Raw genomic sequence first — 15,407 nt, forward strand, 5'->3', positions numbered from 1 at the left:
TTGGTGTTGCCAAAAGACTAATGAATTGGACTCGCAGTATTCTACATTACCAATGTCCAATAGCGTCTTGCAATCACAACAAAGATGTCCAAGACAATCACCTGCACTATCCGTTGGATAGCACACCACTACCGTGCACCTTCTCCCCTGGGTGGCTAAAGCAGGCAACACAGTGTGCAACAAGTCCAGCTCCACCACTATCAAGCAACTCACTTGTGGGGTAGACTTGCGGGACTTGATGTTCTTGGAAACCAGCAATATCTTGCAATCATGAAAGAGATGTAAAAGATAAACAATTAAACTCTTGGTTGGACCCTGAAAGGCCACAGTATCTAAGCACCTCGCCATTTTCCTTGAATCAGGCTGTGTCAAGCCAGTTATAACCAATTCAAGTCGAACACTGTCTTCAGGTTATTTCAAAGGTTCAAAGGTTAATTTATTATTAAAGTATGTATCCATATATAACTCTGAGATTCTTCTTCTCCAGATACTGTAGCCACAAAACCAAAAAAAGCCACGAAAGTCAGTTCAGAGAGAAACAGCAAACCCACTACCCCCTGCACAAAAACAGAACGGTCTTTAGCCCCCAAACCTGAGGGAGTGAAGAACTGTTTTGAAGCTCTGACAGTGGAGAACACACCAAGCTGGCTGAAGTTTAAAAAGGCAGTGATGGATGTGTTGCAATGAATGAGGCGAACCTAAGTACAGGACACAGGAACGGAGATGTACTTAGGACACAGCACGTTAGAAAGGGAAACAGCAGACAAAACTCTTCTCAGCACGGAGAGACAGAGTTATGCAGGCAAACCTCGGTGCTGAAGTAAAACTTCAGAAGACTTATCTTGACGCAGAGATGCTGGGTTTCACAGGTAAATCTCGGAACAGGAGTAGAACTTGGAAAACTGATCCTGACACAAAGAGACTGAGTTTCACAGGTAATTCTCGGTACTGGAGCAAAACTTAGAACACACACTAAGCTGCTGGGAAACGTTAATCACCACACAGGCAAAACCAACGACATGGCAACTAGTGGTTGTAACGCCGGGGCTCTTATGCTGCAGATCCTGATGGAAACCAGATGTTCCGTCATCAAAGAGAATTAGGAGCAAATGGGAAATTAACGGTTGGAACCATGGCACAATCAAAGGAAATTTTAAGAAAATAGGGAATTAACAATCAGGATCGTGACAGGATGTGTCTAATGAAGAGATACTGAAAAAGAGAAAAGAGAAGTAAAATGGATGACAAATCTAATGAAAGAAATACAGAAAATCACACCAAAGAACAGGGATAGATATAAAACATTGAACAAAGAATCCAAGTGAAAATGTAGGAAGTGAAAGAACAATGGATAAATAGAGAATACGAAGAGATAGAGAAGCTGAAAAGTTCTGGTGTGATGCAAAAGAAGATACAAAAAAAGATGCAAAAGTGCTAATTCTTCTACGTCTAGTGAGTATTTGAAGGCGAAAGGTGAATCGGTACTCATGGAGAAAGCAGATATACTGGTTAGATGGTCTGAATATATGGCTGACTTGTTTGAAGATATGAGAGGAGGGAGGCCAATAATTACTAAGAACATGGATGGCCCACTGATTGTGAAATTAGAAATTAAAGCAACAATGGGGGAAAATAAAAAAAGAATAAGGTATTAGGACCAGATGGGATTGTTATGGAAATTATTCAAGCACATTACACAAAGTAAATGGCAGGATACTTGGTAGTGTGGAGGAGCAGAGGGATCTCGGGGTACATGTCCACAGATCCCTGAAAGTTGTCTCACAGGTGGATAGGGTAGTTAAGAAAGCTTATGGGGTGTTAGCTTTCATAAGTCGAGGGACAGAGTTTGAGAGTCGCAATGTAATGATGCAGCTCTGTAAAACTCTGGTTAGGCCACACTTGGAGTACTGTGTCCAGTTCTGGTCGCCTATAGGAAGGATGTGAAAGCATTGGAAAGGGCACAGAGGAGATTTACCAGGATGCTGCCTGGTTTAGAGAGTATGGATTATGATCAGAGATTAATGGAGCTAGGGCTTTACTCTTTGAAGAGGAGATATGATAGAGGTATACAAGATATTAAGAGGAATAGATAGAGTGGACAGCCAGCTCCTCTTCCCCAGGGCACCACTGCTCAATATAAGAGGACATGGGTTTAAGGTAAGGGATGGGAGGTTCAAGGGGGATATTAAAGGAAGGATTTTATTCAGAGAGAAATTGGTGCATGGAATGCACTGCCTGAGTCAGTGGTGGAGGCAGGTACACTAGTGGAATTTAAGAGACTACTAGACAGGTATATGGAGGAATTTAAGGTGGGGGGTTATATGGGAGGCAGGGTTTGAGTGTCGGCAGAACATTGTGGGCCGAAGGGCCTGTGCTGTGCTGTACTGTTCTATGTTCTATGTTCACTGGAAGATTTTGGGATTGAAGGGTTGACAGTTTGCTGAATGAAATACATGATAGCAGGGAAGTTTCTGAGGAAATAAGCAAGCCAGGATTTATTGCAATGCTGAAAAAACTTATGAGCAATTGAATGTGAGTTACAGCTCACAATTAGTTTGATGAGTCATTTTGTGAAAGTCGTGCTATGAATCATCATGATGAGAGCAAGAAAAAATATGAAACTAGAGGTCGCGCAAGAGAGGTACAACTTCATTGAAGAGAGTGGAATCTGAAATGCAACCTTCATCCTTAGAATGATTTGTGAGGTCCATAAAGGTCCAGAAAGATCTATACCTATGTTTCATTGATTACACCAAAGCTTTTGATAAAGTGAGACATGCTTATAAAAATCCTTCAGCACTTGGACATTGATGGGAAATATATTAGAATAATCAGAAATTCGTATGGGGAACAAAGAGCAGAAGTGAGATTTGAAAATGAGACAAGTGATTTTATCCAGATTAAGAGAGGAGTCAGACAGCGTTGTGCTCTCTCACCTGATCTATTTAACTTTTATGGTGAGAAAATTCTAAAAGAAATTAGCAGTATTCCAGGCATGATAATTGCATACAATTTGAACAACTTACAATATACGGATAACACAGTGCTGATAGCTACTTTGAAAGAGAAGTTCCAAGAAACATTAGATGAAGTCGTCAGAGAAAGTGCAAAGACAAGATTAACCATCAACTTGCAAGAAGACAATGTATGGTTGTCACAAAGAAGAAAAAAATTCAGAAATGCAAACTGAAAGTGGGCAATGGAACAATTAAACAAACTTGGAGGTTCAATTACTTAGGAAGCACGATAACATCTGAGGGCAGGGCTGTTGTTGAAATTAGAAGGAAGTTTGGGATTACTAAATGCATGTTCAAGTGTTTGAGCAAGACACTAAAGAATAATATAATCTCTATGAGTACAAAACTGGAGTGCTACATTCATTCCACACGAACATATGGAAGTGAACGATGGACAATATCAAAGCAAAATGAGGGAAGACTTCAAGCTGCAGGAAAGTGGATTTTGAGAAGAATGATGAGAATATCGTGGAAGGACAGAGTAACAAATAAGGAAGCGTTGTGAAAAGCCGGAATATGAAGAGAGCTGATATCATCAATCAGGAAACAGCAGCTGGAATTTCTGGGACATCTACTGAGGATAGAGAAGCTCGAACATCTTGTAGTGATGGGAACAAATGATGGAAGAAATAGTTCTGGTTGGAAGTGCATGATATTCATGAGTTACATCAAGCGATGGGTAGGCAAAAGTTCTGAAGAGCTTATTAGAACTTCTCAGATTAAATCCAGATGGAAGATCATGATCGCCCACATCATACAACACGGCACATAATGATGATGATGATAAATTGGTTTGTTGCTGTTTAACAACAGTCGTAAATCACTTAGAACTCATGTGTTTTTCTCGAGTGACTCATTCTTTGTAATGCATTCTCCTGGTACCTTCTGTTTAAGCTTGTTAAGTTTATTTTGATCGGCTCAGGGATTCCATGTTACTTGAATTATTTAAGGGGATGCCCAGTTAGTACTAATTGCAGAGCCCTAGTTTTGAGAATGTTATATTTTGCGTTGTCGCTCAGTCGAGCCACCGGTGTTTTGTTGAGATTCTTATGGATGAACTGGTCACCATTTCTACATTGGAGCCTGTCTTTCCTCCACACTTGGGTTCCAATTTGCCAGCGCACATTTCGACGGAAGGACCCCACCAAGTAATGGACCCAGTGGAGGTTGAATAGCGGCATTTTAACATCGGTTGGCTTTCATCTATTCTCAAGTCCACGTTCTAAATTTTCTTCACGGCGTTCCGAGTTTCTCTGTTCCAGGTTCCCAGTCCACAGTCTGAGCTTCTCTAGTCTCCGAGTTTCTCCAGTCTCCATTCTGAGTTCAAGTTGTAAATACTTGGGTCCCCACCTAAGTGTCCTGTGACTCAGGTCTGCAGAACAATTGAACACTTCAAGCAAGCTTATTGATAAAGTCAATTTAATTTAACATCCAGGCCAATAGCATAGATTTTGGAAGAGTAAAACACTCTGAGCCACATCCTTCCCTAGGCTTTGAGTTTCATGTTTTCAAGATTTCAAGGGCAAACAACCCGGCCTAAGTGCTCAGGTTATTAGGTTTGTCAAGGTTCCCAAGGACTTCTCTTCAATGTTTCCAAGGTTATTTCAATGTTCTTACCATCTCAAGGACTCCCAAGCCTCCTTTTCAGGCTCCACTTGAGGTTCCCCTCAAAGTTCCCTAGTCTTACCTGAGGTTCCCCTCGAGGTCCAATGGTCTCATTTGAGGTTCCCCTCAAAGTTCCCTGGTCTCATTCGAGTTCCCCCACAATGTCCAATAGCCTCACTCAAGATTCCCTGGTCTTGTTCCCTCTTGGGGCCCCCTCAAGGTTCTCTGGTCTTGATTTCTTTGACGAAGGTAGAGTAGTGGATGTGATGTATCTCGATTTTAGTAAGGCATTTGACAAGACTCCCCATAGTAGGCTCATTCAGAAATATAGGAGGCATGGCATCTAGGGAAACTTGGCTAAGCAGATTCAGAATCGGCTTACCCCTAGAAAGAAGAATGTGGTGGTAGATAGAATGTATTCTGCCTGGAGGATGGTGATCAGTGGTGACCTGAAGGGATTTGGTCTAAGGTACCTGCTTTTTGTGATTTTCATAAATGAGGGAGTGGAATTTAAGTTTGCAGATGCCACAAAGGTTGGAATTTAGTTGAATAGTGTAGAAGGTTGTAGGTTGTAACGGGACATTGATGGGATGCATAGCTGGGCCGATCAGTAGCAGGTGGAGTTCAATTTGGAAAAGAGTGAAGTGATACACTTTGTTAAATCGAACATGAAGGCAAACCACAGGGTTAATAGCAGGGTTCTTAGAAGTTTGGAGAAACAGAGGAATCTTGGCATCATATCCATAGATTCCTTAAGGTTGCTAGACAAGTTGATAGGGTGGTTAAGGTCTTTGCTGTGTTGGACTTCATTAGTTGGGAGACTGAGTTCAAGCACTGAAGGGAGTGTTTGAGTCCTACAAAACTCTGGTTAGACCATACTTGGAGTATAATGTTCAGTTCTGGTTGCCTCATTATAGGAAGGATGTGGGAGTGCTACAGAGATTGTAGAGGAGATTTACCAGGATAATGCCTGGATTAGAGAGCATGTCATGAGGATATGTAAAAAATGAGCAAGGGCGTTTCTCTTTGAGGTGAAGAAGGATGATATGTAATTTGAAAAAGTTGAGCAAGCTGACATGAGGTATAAATAGAATGGTCAGTCAGAGACTTTTCCCAGAGATGGAAATGGCTAAAACAAGAGGGCATAGTTTTAAGGTGATTGGAGGAAAATGTCAGGGGGATGTCACAGCAGGCTTTTTTTACATAGAATGGTGGTTGTGTGGAACATGTTGCTATGGGTGGTGATAGAGGCAGATACATTAGGGATATTTAGAGACTCTTAGGTAAGCATACAGATGAAAGAAAATGGAGGGCTATGGGGGAGGGAGGGGTTAGATTGATCTTGGAGTAGGTTAAATGGTTGGTAGGAAATTGTGGTCTGTACTGTGCTGTAATGCTCTCAGTTCTATGATCTATGTATTAATACACCTGGCAGGTTTATCAGATCCCCTTATCTATGCTTCCCAATTTTGCTCCCTTCAGGTTTTATGTATGATGCTTAGATGAGAGTTCTGACTTTGGTATTGTCACGACAATGCTCCTGAATTTGGATTTAGTTGCCCCTTTCTGAAAAGGGGAAACATTCAGGACAAAATATTGCCAATATTAAAACAAAAGAAATCAGTTTTTCTAAGCTAGATCTCATTACCTATTAGTTAATTCTAATCACACAAATCTGTATGGCAATTCTTGTAATTTATTCAACAGTAGCGGTCCATGACTCTGAAGCCTATTGCTTTCGCCTGTTTTGCTTAACAAAGCACCATGCTGTTCCAAGTGATACACGAAGAGAATAAAGGAATGGAAAGCACAAAGGAAATATTCAGATAGAATCTGCAAGTGCAGAGCATGGCCATTCAACCCATTGTGCTTGTGTCAGCTCTTTGAAAGATAAAAGAAAATTCATGAGGCTTTGAGAAGGCTTAATAGTAAAAAGCAAAGCAACAAACTAAGAATGTAAACAACAGGAATTCTGCACATGCTGGAAATTCAAGCAACACACATCAAAGTTGTTGGTGAATGCAGCAGGCCAGGCAGCATCTCTAGGAAGAGGTGCAGTCGACGTTTCAGGCCGAGACCTTTGAAACTCCCCAGGAGGAAGTGAGATTGTGCTGAAGAAAAGAACCTATCAATAGAAATAACTTAAATCAGAGATAACCATGTTGTTTTCAAAAAAATCATGAATTGTTCGTCAATCCTTTTATGAAACAATTTGCAAATCAGAATGCTCAGTAAACAAAATACCACCAATGATATTGAACAAGGAAAATAAAAGTAGCAGCAATGTGCTTAGTATTTTTACATATTAATGTATTGGGTTTAACCTGTATAAAAGATATTTTCCAAACGTAGTCATTTTGAATTCTTTCAGATTCTTGTAGGGGAGTGACTGAGACTGCCAAAACCTAGAAAGAAAGGGGACTTTATTACTGGTCAAAGCTTGCTGTTGCTAAGCAACAAGCTGTTTTTAGGAAGTGTTTATTTTCTTTTCTGTATTTCCAAATCTTTCTCTATTCGACAGTCAGATATGTCTTACCAGCTCATTTATATTCTCCACTGCTTAGTACATTCAGAAATTAATTATCCAGTTCTATGTATGATATATAATATAGCAGAGGTGTTCAGAATTGCTAGCCAAGGAATTGAAGTGCCAAATTGTTCAAGAGACAGTGGAAATTTTATGCTAATTAGGGTGAGGAATGTCACTGTTGAAAAATGGGACTCCTCCCTTATTTTTTTCATGCTCAGTGTCAGTAAATAGCACAGGTTGGGAACTACATAGGTTAGATGAAGCTAAAAAATGCCCTGACTGAATATTTCAAAACATCTTTTTCTGTTATTTCCAAAAGAGCCTTTTTTTCCTCTTGGTGGGTTTTATGTTATGCAGCTGGTGCTCATTGGTAGTGTAACCAAGCATAATGTTTCTACAGTGGTGTTAATTAGGAATATGTTAGCATCAAGTTCTATTACCAGTACAATGAACAGATGGAGTCTTGACCTGCTAAGAACAGGATTCTAATCAAGTATGATGCAGAGCTATCCTGGGATCAGGAAGCGGCTGCCTCAGTAAAACCAGCTGGTCTCATCACTACCAGCAGAAGGAGGTTGGATAGTTCATACAGCGTGCTATCTGCCTATCAGTGTTGACTCATAGGTGGTGTCACACCATTGTGTTTTCAAGCCCCACTCCAAAGATGAGTGTATATTGCATTCAGTTGTGTGCTGACAAAGATTACGTTTCCCTTCAGAAGCAAAAGTAAACTGAGCTCCCACATCAAAAATGGAGTTAGCCATTTAGCTATATCTCCCCCCAACCTGCTTCCTGTAAGGATGGCATCTCTTTTTCTCAACTTCTCCATCTTAGACTTATTTATTCTCAAGATGAGGGTTTTTTTGCTCTGGAGCTTCTGAAATATCCTCCTCCTGGAACCCTGTTCTTCACTTTGCCATAGATGATGGAGCCCTCGCATGGAATACTTGCTTTTACTGTACATCAGCTCTCATTCCTTTCCATCCATCTCTTCCCTGGCACCTGTCTTGGGAAGTGGGTGAATTGTTCAACCAAACAGGCTTCAATGTAATAACCAATTAAATAGCTCCGTTGATGTGACCTGGAGTCCAAGATTAAATGTCCGCTTCAAATTCTTGACTGAGTAATCAGTAATATTTAGTTGTCTATTTCACCTGCAGATAAAAGTCTATCAGGCATGTGCCTACTAGAAAAGAAAACCAAGATTATTATTAATCTCTGCCACTTTTGCTTTTCTGCAATTTCCGACGTGACGATTCAGAGAAATAGAAAAACTCGCAAAGTGTTAGGCTGGTGACATAATAGTATGTGGGACACTGAAAGAAATGGATCCTTTTGGATGATGACTTACAAGGGAAATTAGCATCCTCTATGTAATATACTGTCTTACAGTAACTGATTAGTTATCACAAATTTTAATTGAGTCCTGTTGTAAATCCATTTTTGGTGCATTGAACTTTTCCGACCAGCATGGGGCGGCAGAGAGTGTCAGGCCTCAGCACTCTGATGCACCTGAATGTCACTGATTTGTTTGAACCGGAGTTTGTTAAGTGACTGGCTTAGTCGTTAATTTTTCCTTCTGCTTTTTATGGCGCTTATTTTTTGAATGAATGTTTCCCATGCATTCTGTTTTCAGCTTACTGAGCTTTGATTTTTATTCACATAGGTTTCCCATGCTATATGCACTGTTTAATTTCGTTACAACTAGTGTTCATCACTTGAGTCTTGAATTTGGGTTCCAAGTGAACAAATATCTGTGCACTCCAGTCCTCTTGAGTAAATACATTTGGAGTCATTTGTTATTCCTCTTTTATGTTCTTCCAATAAATCCTCATTGTTACTTTCTACCTTCAAATCTTGAGTTTACTCTGCACCTGGGTTCATTTGTCTGAAGATTTTGTTACACTTGATTTTTGATTTAATTGAAACGGTGAGAATAGTCTCGTATACAGATTTACACAATACTAAATTTTGATCTGCTTTGATACACTTCATAAATAAGTATTCATTTTGTTCTCTAAGAAATATGTTTTCAAACTAAGTTTATTTTTCTCTCTCATTGACGGTACGTCTGCAGTGCTTGAGATTTAGTTAACCACTGGTTAATTCCAAGTATGCAATTAGACTGAAGATTGTCATTATGCCAAAATTAATTACTTCTCTTGACATCCTGGATCTGAAGCAAAACTGAGTGCAATCTGTAAGAACAATTAGCCTTAAATCTAGCATCAGATGGGGATGAAGCTTTCCACTTTCAATGCAACCTATACTGTACTTATGAAGATTATTAACTTAAGTGCTGATTTCAGGTAGATTAGTGCTTTGGCCTCATGCTCCCCAGTTGAGTGAACATGCTTAAGCTTAGCTTTCTTTGGATATTGCAGCTGGCATAGGTAGAAAGATTTCATCTCATCAAACCAAATTTTCACCTAGATCTCATTGAAAATTAATTGGCTCTTAATTTGCTTAACTGTATTTCTCCTCACAGCTGGGATTCTTCGTATAATAAGCAAATACAACCGTGCAATTTGTATCTCTAAACAGGAAATATATATCATTTGCTTAATATACCGACAATCCTTTAATGCAACTCGGATTCTTGTGGTGTTGGGATTATCACTTGCAAAAGATGTTCCTGCAATTTGTATTTTAAATCCAACTATGAAGTAGGGTCTGTAAGCAGAATCACCGGATATTGCTGGAGCTTAGAACCATGGGGAGTAAGATGTGGAACAGATCTCAGACCTACTCCGCCAATCAAAAAGGCCATGGTTGATCTACTACCTCAGGTTCATATTCTTGATCAACAATAAAAATAAGATAATAAGGAATAGGAATGGGGTTTATTCATGTCACCTTTCACATCTCTACTTTCTCAGGAGTCTGTGGAGATTCTGCAAGTCATCAAAAACCTTGGCAAACTTTTATAGACATGTGGTGAAAAGTGTGCTGACTGGCTGCATTACAGCCTGGTATGGGAACACCAATGCCTTTGAGTGGAAAACCCTACAAAAGGTAGTGGATTTGGCCCAGTACATCACGGGTAAAACCTTCCCAAACATTGAGCAATCTACATGAAACAGAAAAGCAACATCCATCATCAAAGATCCTCACCACCCAGGCAAGGGTCTTTATTCGATGCTCCCATCAGGTAGAAGGTCAAAGTGCCACAGGACTCACACCACCAGATTCAAAGACAGTCACTACTCCTCAACCATTAGGCTCTTGAACAAAAGGAGATAACTACACTTATTCTACTGATGGAATTGATGGCTATGTGGCAAAGTTTGTGGATAATACGAAGATAGGTGGACGGGTAGGTAGTGCTGAGGTAGCAATGCGATTGCAGCAGGACTTAGACAAATTGGAAGAATGGGCAAAAAAGTGGCAGGTAGAATACAGTGTTGGGAAATGTACAATAATGCATTTGGTAAAAGGAACAATAGTGCAGACTGCTATCTAAATGGGGAGAAAATTCAAACATCAGAGGTGCAGAAGAACTTAGAAGTCCTTGTGCAAGACTCCTAGAAAGTTAATTTACAGGATGAGTCTGTGGTCAAGAAGGCAAATGCAATGTTGGCACTTATTTCAAGGGGAGTAGAATATAAGAGCAAAGAGATAATGCTGAGCCTTTATAAGATACTAATCAGGCTGCACCTGAAGTATTGTCAACAGTTTTGGGCCCCATATCTCAGAAAGGATGTGTTGTCATTGGAAAGAGTCTGGAGGAGGTTCATGAGGCTGATTCTGGGAATAAAGGGATTAACATATGAGGCTTGGCTGCTTTCTGCCTGTACTCACTGGAATTTAGAAGAATGCGGGGGGATCTCGTTGAAACCTACAATGCCTCCTGAGGCAGTGATGTGCCTCTCATGTGAGATGTGGCAGTCTTGGGGGCACTCCCCTCTCCCGCAGATTCACATCTGCCAGAAGTGCATGTGGCTGGGCGATCTGGAAGACCATGTAAGGAATCTGGAGCAGCAGCTGGATGACCTTCGACTCGTAAGGGAGAATGAGGCAATCATAGATGAGAGCTACAGAGAGGTAGTCACACCTAAGGGTGTCGGAAGCAAGTCGTTGGGTGACAGTCAGAGGGGGAAAGTGAAGGTGAGCAGACAGGTAGTACAGAGCACACCTGTAGCCATTCCCCTGAATAATAAGTTTACCGTCCTGGATACTGTTGGCGGGGACGACCGACCAGGTGTGAGCCACGGTGGCAGGGCCTCCGGCACTGAGTCTGACCCTGTGGTGCAGAAGGGTGGCACAGAGAAGAGGAGAGATGTCGTCATTGGAGACTCTATAGTCAGGGGAGCAGACAGGAGATTTTGTGGACGTGAGAAGGACACCCGCATGGTTTGTTCCCTCCCGGGTGCCAGGGTCCGGGATGTCTCTGACCGGGTGCACGACATCCTGGTACGAGAGGGAAAGCAACCAGAAGTTGTGATACATGTACGGACCAATGACATAGGCAGGAAGAGGGATGAGGTCCTGAAGTGTGAGTTTCAGGAACTAGGCAGAAGGCTGAAGAACAGGACCTCAAGGGTGGCGTTCTCAGGATTGCTGCCAGTGCTACGTGACAGTGATGGTAAGAATTGGAGGAGATGGCAGTTGAATGTGTGACTCTGGAGTTGGTGCAGGGAGCAGGGTTTTAGATTTTTGGATCATTGGGATCTCTTCTGGGGAGGGTGGGACCTGTACAGATTGGATGTGTTGCACCTGAACTTGACGGGGAGCAATATCCTTGCAGGTAGGTTTGTTAGCATGGTTCGAGAGGGTTTAAACTAATTTGCAAGGGGGCTGGGATCCGGAGCGATAGAGCAGTGAAAAAAGTGCATGGAGTAAAGCCAGATCTAACATATAGAGGAGCTTTGAGGAAAGAGAAACAGAATAAAGGGTGTAAAGGTAGGAAGGTAGAAGGGCTAAAGTGCATGTACTTCAATGCAAGAAGCATCAGGAACAAAGGTGATGAACTGAGAGTTTGGATACATACATGGAACTATGATGTAGTGGCCATTACAGAGACTTGGCTGCACCAGGGCAGGAATGGATTCTCAGTATTCCTGGATTTCAGTGCTTTAAAAGGGATGGGGGGGGGGAAAGGGGAGGAGGGGTGGCATTACTGGTCAGGGATACTATTATAGCTACAAAAAGGGTGGGTAATGTAGCAGGATCCTCTTTCGAGTCAGTATGGGTGGAAGTCAGGAACAGAAAGGGAGCAGTTACTCTATTGGGAGTATTCTATAGGCCCCCTGGTAGCAACAGAGATACCGAGGATTGGCACCTGATTAGTTCCAAGGGTTTGGACGGGGCAGAGTATGTTAAGTGTGTCCAGGACAGATTCCTGTCACAGTATGTTGACAGGCCAACTAGGAGGAATGCCATACTAGATCTAGTATTAGGAAACGAACTGGGTCAGGTCACAGATCTCTCAGTGGGTGAGCATCTAGGAGACAGTGACCACCGCTCCCTGGCATTTAGTATTATCATGGAAAAGGATAGAATCAGAGAGGACAGGAAATTTTTTAATTGGGGAAGGGCAAGTTATGAGGCTATAAGGCTAGAACTTGCGGGTGTGAATTGGGATGATGGTTTTGCAGGGAAATGTACTATGGACATGTGGTCGATGTTTAGCGATCTCTTGCAGGATGTTAGGGATAAATTTGTCCCGGTGAGGAAGATAATGAATGGTAGGGTGAAGGAACCATGGGTGACAAGTGAGGTGGAAAGTCTAGTCAGGTGGAAGAAGGCAGCATGCATGAGGTTTAGGAAGCAAGGATCAGATGGGTCTATTGAGGAATATAGGGTAGCAAGAAAGGAGCTTAAGAAGGTGTTGAGAAGAGCAAGAAGGGGGCATGAGAAGGCATTGGCGAGTAGGGTAAAGGAAAACCCCAAGGCATTCTTCAATTATGTGAAGAACAAAAGGATGACAGGAGTGAAGGTAGGACCGATTAGAGATAAAGGTGGAAAGATGTGCCTGGAGGCTGTGGAAGTGAGCGAGGTCCGCAATGAATACTTCTCTTCGGTATTCAGCAATGAGAAGGAACTTGATGACGGTGAGGACAATATGAGTGAGGTTGATGTTCTGGAGCATGTTGATATTAAGGCAGAGGAGGTGTTGTAGTTATTAAATTACATTAGGATGGATAAGTCCCTGGGGCCTGACGGAATATTCCCCAGGCTGCTCCATGAGGCGAGGGAAGAGATTGCTGAGCCTCTGGCTAGGATCTTTATGTCCTCGTTGTCTACAGGAAAGGTACTGGAGGATTGGAGGGAGGTGAATGTTGTCCCCTTGTTCAAAAAAGGTAGCAGGGATAGTCCGGGTAATTATAGACCAGTGAGCCTTACGTCTGTGGTGGGAAAGCTGTTGGAAAAGATTGTTAGAGATAGGATCTCTGGGCATTTAGAGAATCATGGTCTGATCAGGGACAGTCAGCATGGCTTTGTGAAGGGCAGATTGTGTCTAACAAGCCTGATAGAGTTCTTTGAAGAGGTGACCAGGCATATAGTTGAGGGTAGTGTAGTGGATGTGATCTATGTGGATTTTAGTAAGGCATTTGACAAGGTTCCACACAGTAGGCTTAATTCAGAAAGTCAGAAGGCATGGGATCCAGGTAGATTCAGAATTGGCTTGCCTGCAGATGGCAGAGGGTTGTGGTGGAGGGAGTACATTCGGATTGGAGGGTTGTGACTAGTGGTGCCCCACAAGGATCTGTTCTGGGACCTCTATTTTTGTGATTTTTATTAATGACCTGGACGTTGGGGTAGAAGGGTAGGTTGGCAAGTTTGCAGACGACCCAAAGTTTGGTGGTGTTGTAGATAGTGTAGAGGATTGTTGAAGATTGCAGAGAGACATTGATAGGTTGCAGAAATGGGTTGAGAAGTGGCAGATGGAGCTCAACCCGGAGAAATGTGAGGTGGTACACTTTGGAAGGACAAACTCCCAGGCAGTATACTTGGTAGTGTGGAGGAGCAGAGGGATCTGGGGGTACATGTCCACAGATCCCTGAAAGTTGCCTCACTTGTAGATAGGGTAGTTGAGAAAGCTTATGGGGAGTTAGCTTTCATAAGTCGAGGGATAGAGTTTAAGAGTTGCTAGGTAATGATGCAGCTCTATAAAACTCCGGTTAGGCCACAGGTGGAGTACTGTGTCCAGTTCTGGTCACCTCACTATAGGAAGGATGTGGAAGCATTGGAAAGGGTACAGAGTAGATTTACCAGGATGCTGCCTGGTTTAGAGAGTATGGATTATCATCAGAGATTATGGGAGCTAGGGCTTTACTCTTTGTAGAGAAGGATGATGAGAGGAGACATGATAGTGATATACAAGATACTAAGAGGAATAGATAGAGTGGATAGTCAGCGCCTCTTCTCCAGGACACCACTGCTCAATACAAGCGAACATGGCTTTAAAGTAAGGGGTGGGAAGTTCAAGGGGATATTAGAGGAAGGTTTTTTACTCAGAGAGCGGTTGGTCTGTGGAATATACTGCCTGAGTCAGTGGTGGAGGCAGATACACTAGTGAAATTTAAGGGACTACTGGACAGGTATATGGAGGAATTTAAGGTCGGGGGTTATGTGGGAGGCAGGGTCTGAGGGTCGGCACAACAAATTGGGCTGAAGGGTCTGTACTGTGCAGTACTATTCTATGTTCTATATTCTATGAATGTTGAAAGGTCTAGATAGGGTCGATGTGGAGAGGATGTTTCCTATGGTGGGGGTATACAGAATTAGAGGGCACAGCCTTAAAATTGAGGAGGACCTTTTAGAACATAGATAAGGAGGAATTTTTTAGCTAGAGAGTAGTGAAACTTTGGAATGCTCTGCCACAGACTATGGTAGAGGCCAAGTCTGTGAGTATATTTAAGGCAGAAGTTGATAGTTTCCTGATTGGTCAGGGCATCAAAGGATATGGTGACAGGGCAGGTATATGGGGTTGAATGGGATCCAGGATCAGCCATGATGGAATGGTGGAGCAGACTCGATGGGCTGAATGGCCTAATTCTGCTCTTATGTTTATGTCTTTTGGTCTACTTCTGGTGTTCCCACAACTGATGGTCTCACTTTGAGGACTCTTTATCTTGTTATTTCATGCTCGTTATTTGTTTATATTTGCATATATATGTTTGTTGTCCATTGATCCTGTTTACTATTACTGTTCTATAGTTTACAAAGTATTCCAGCAGTAAAGCAAATCTCAGAGTTGTATGTGGTGACATGTATGTACTCTGATAATAAGTTTTACATTGAACTTTGAA

The sequence above is a fragment of the Mobula birostris genome, chromosome 12, assembly GCF_030028105.1.
Source record: "Mobula birostris isolate sMobBir1 chromosome 12, sMobBir1.hap1, whole genome shotgun sequence".
NCBI lineage: Eukaryota > Metazoa > Chordata > Chondrichthyes > Myliobatiformes > Myliobatidae > Mobula > Mobula birostris.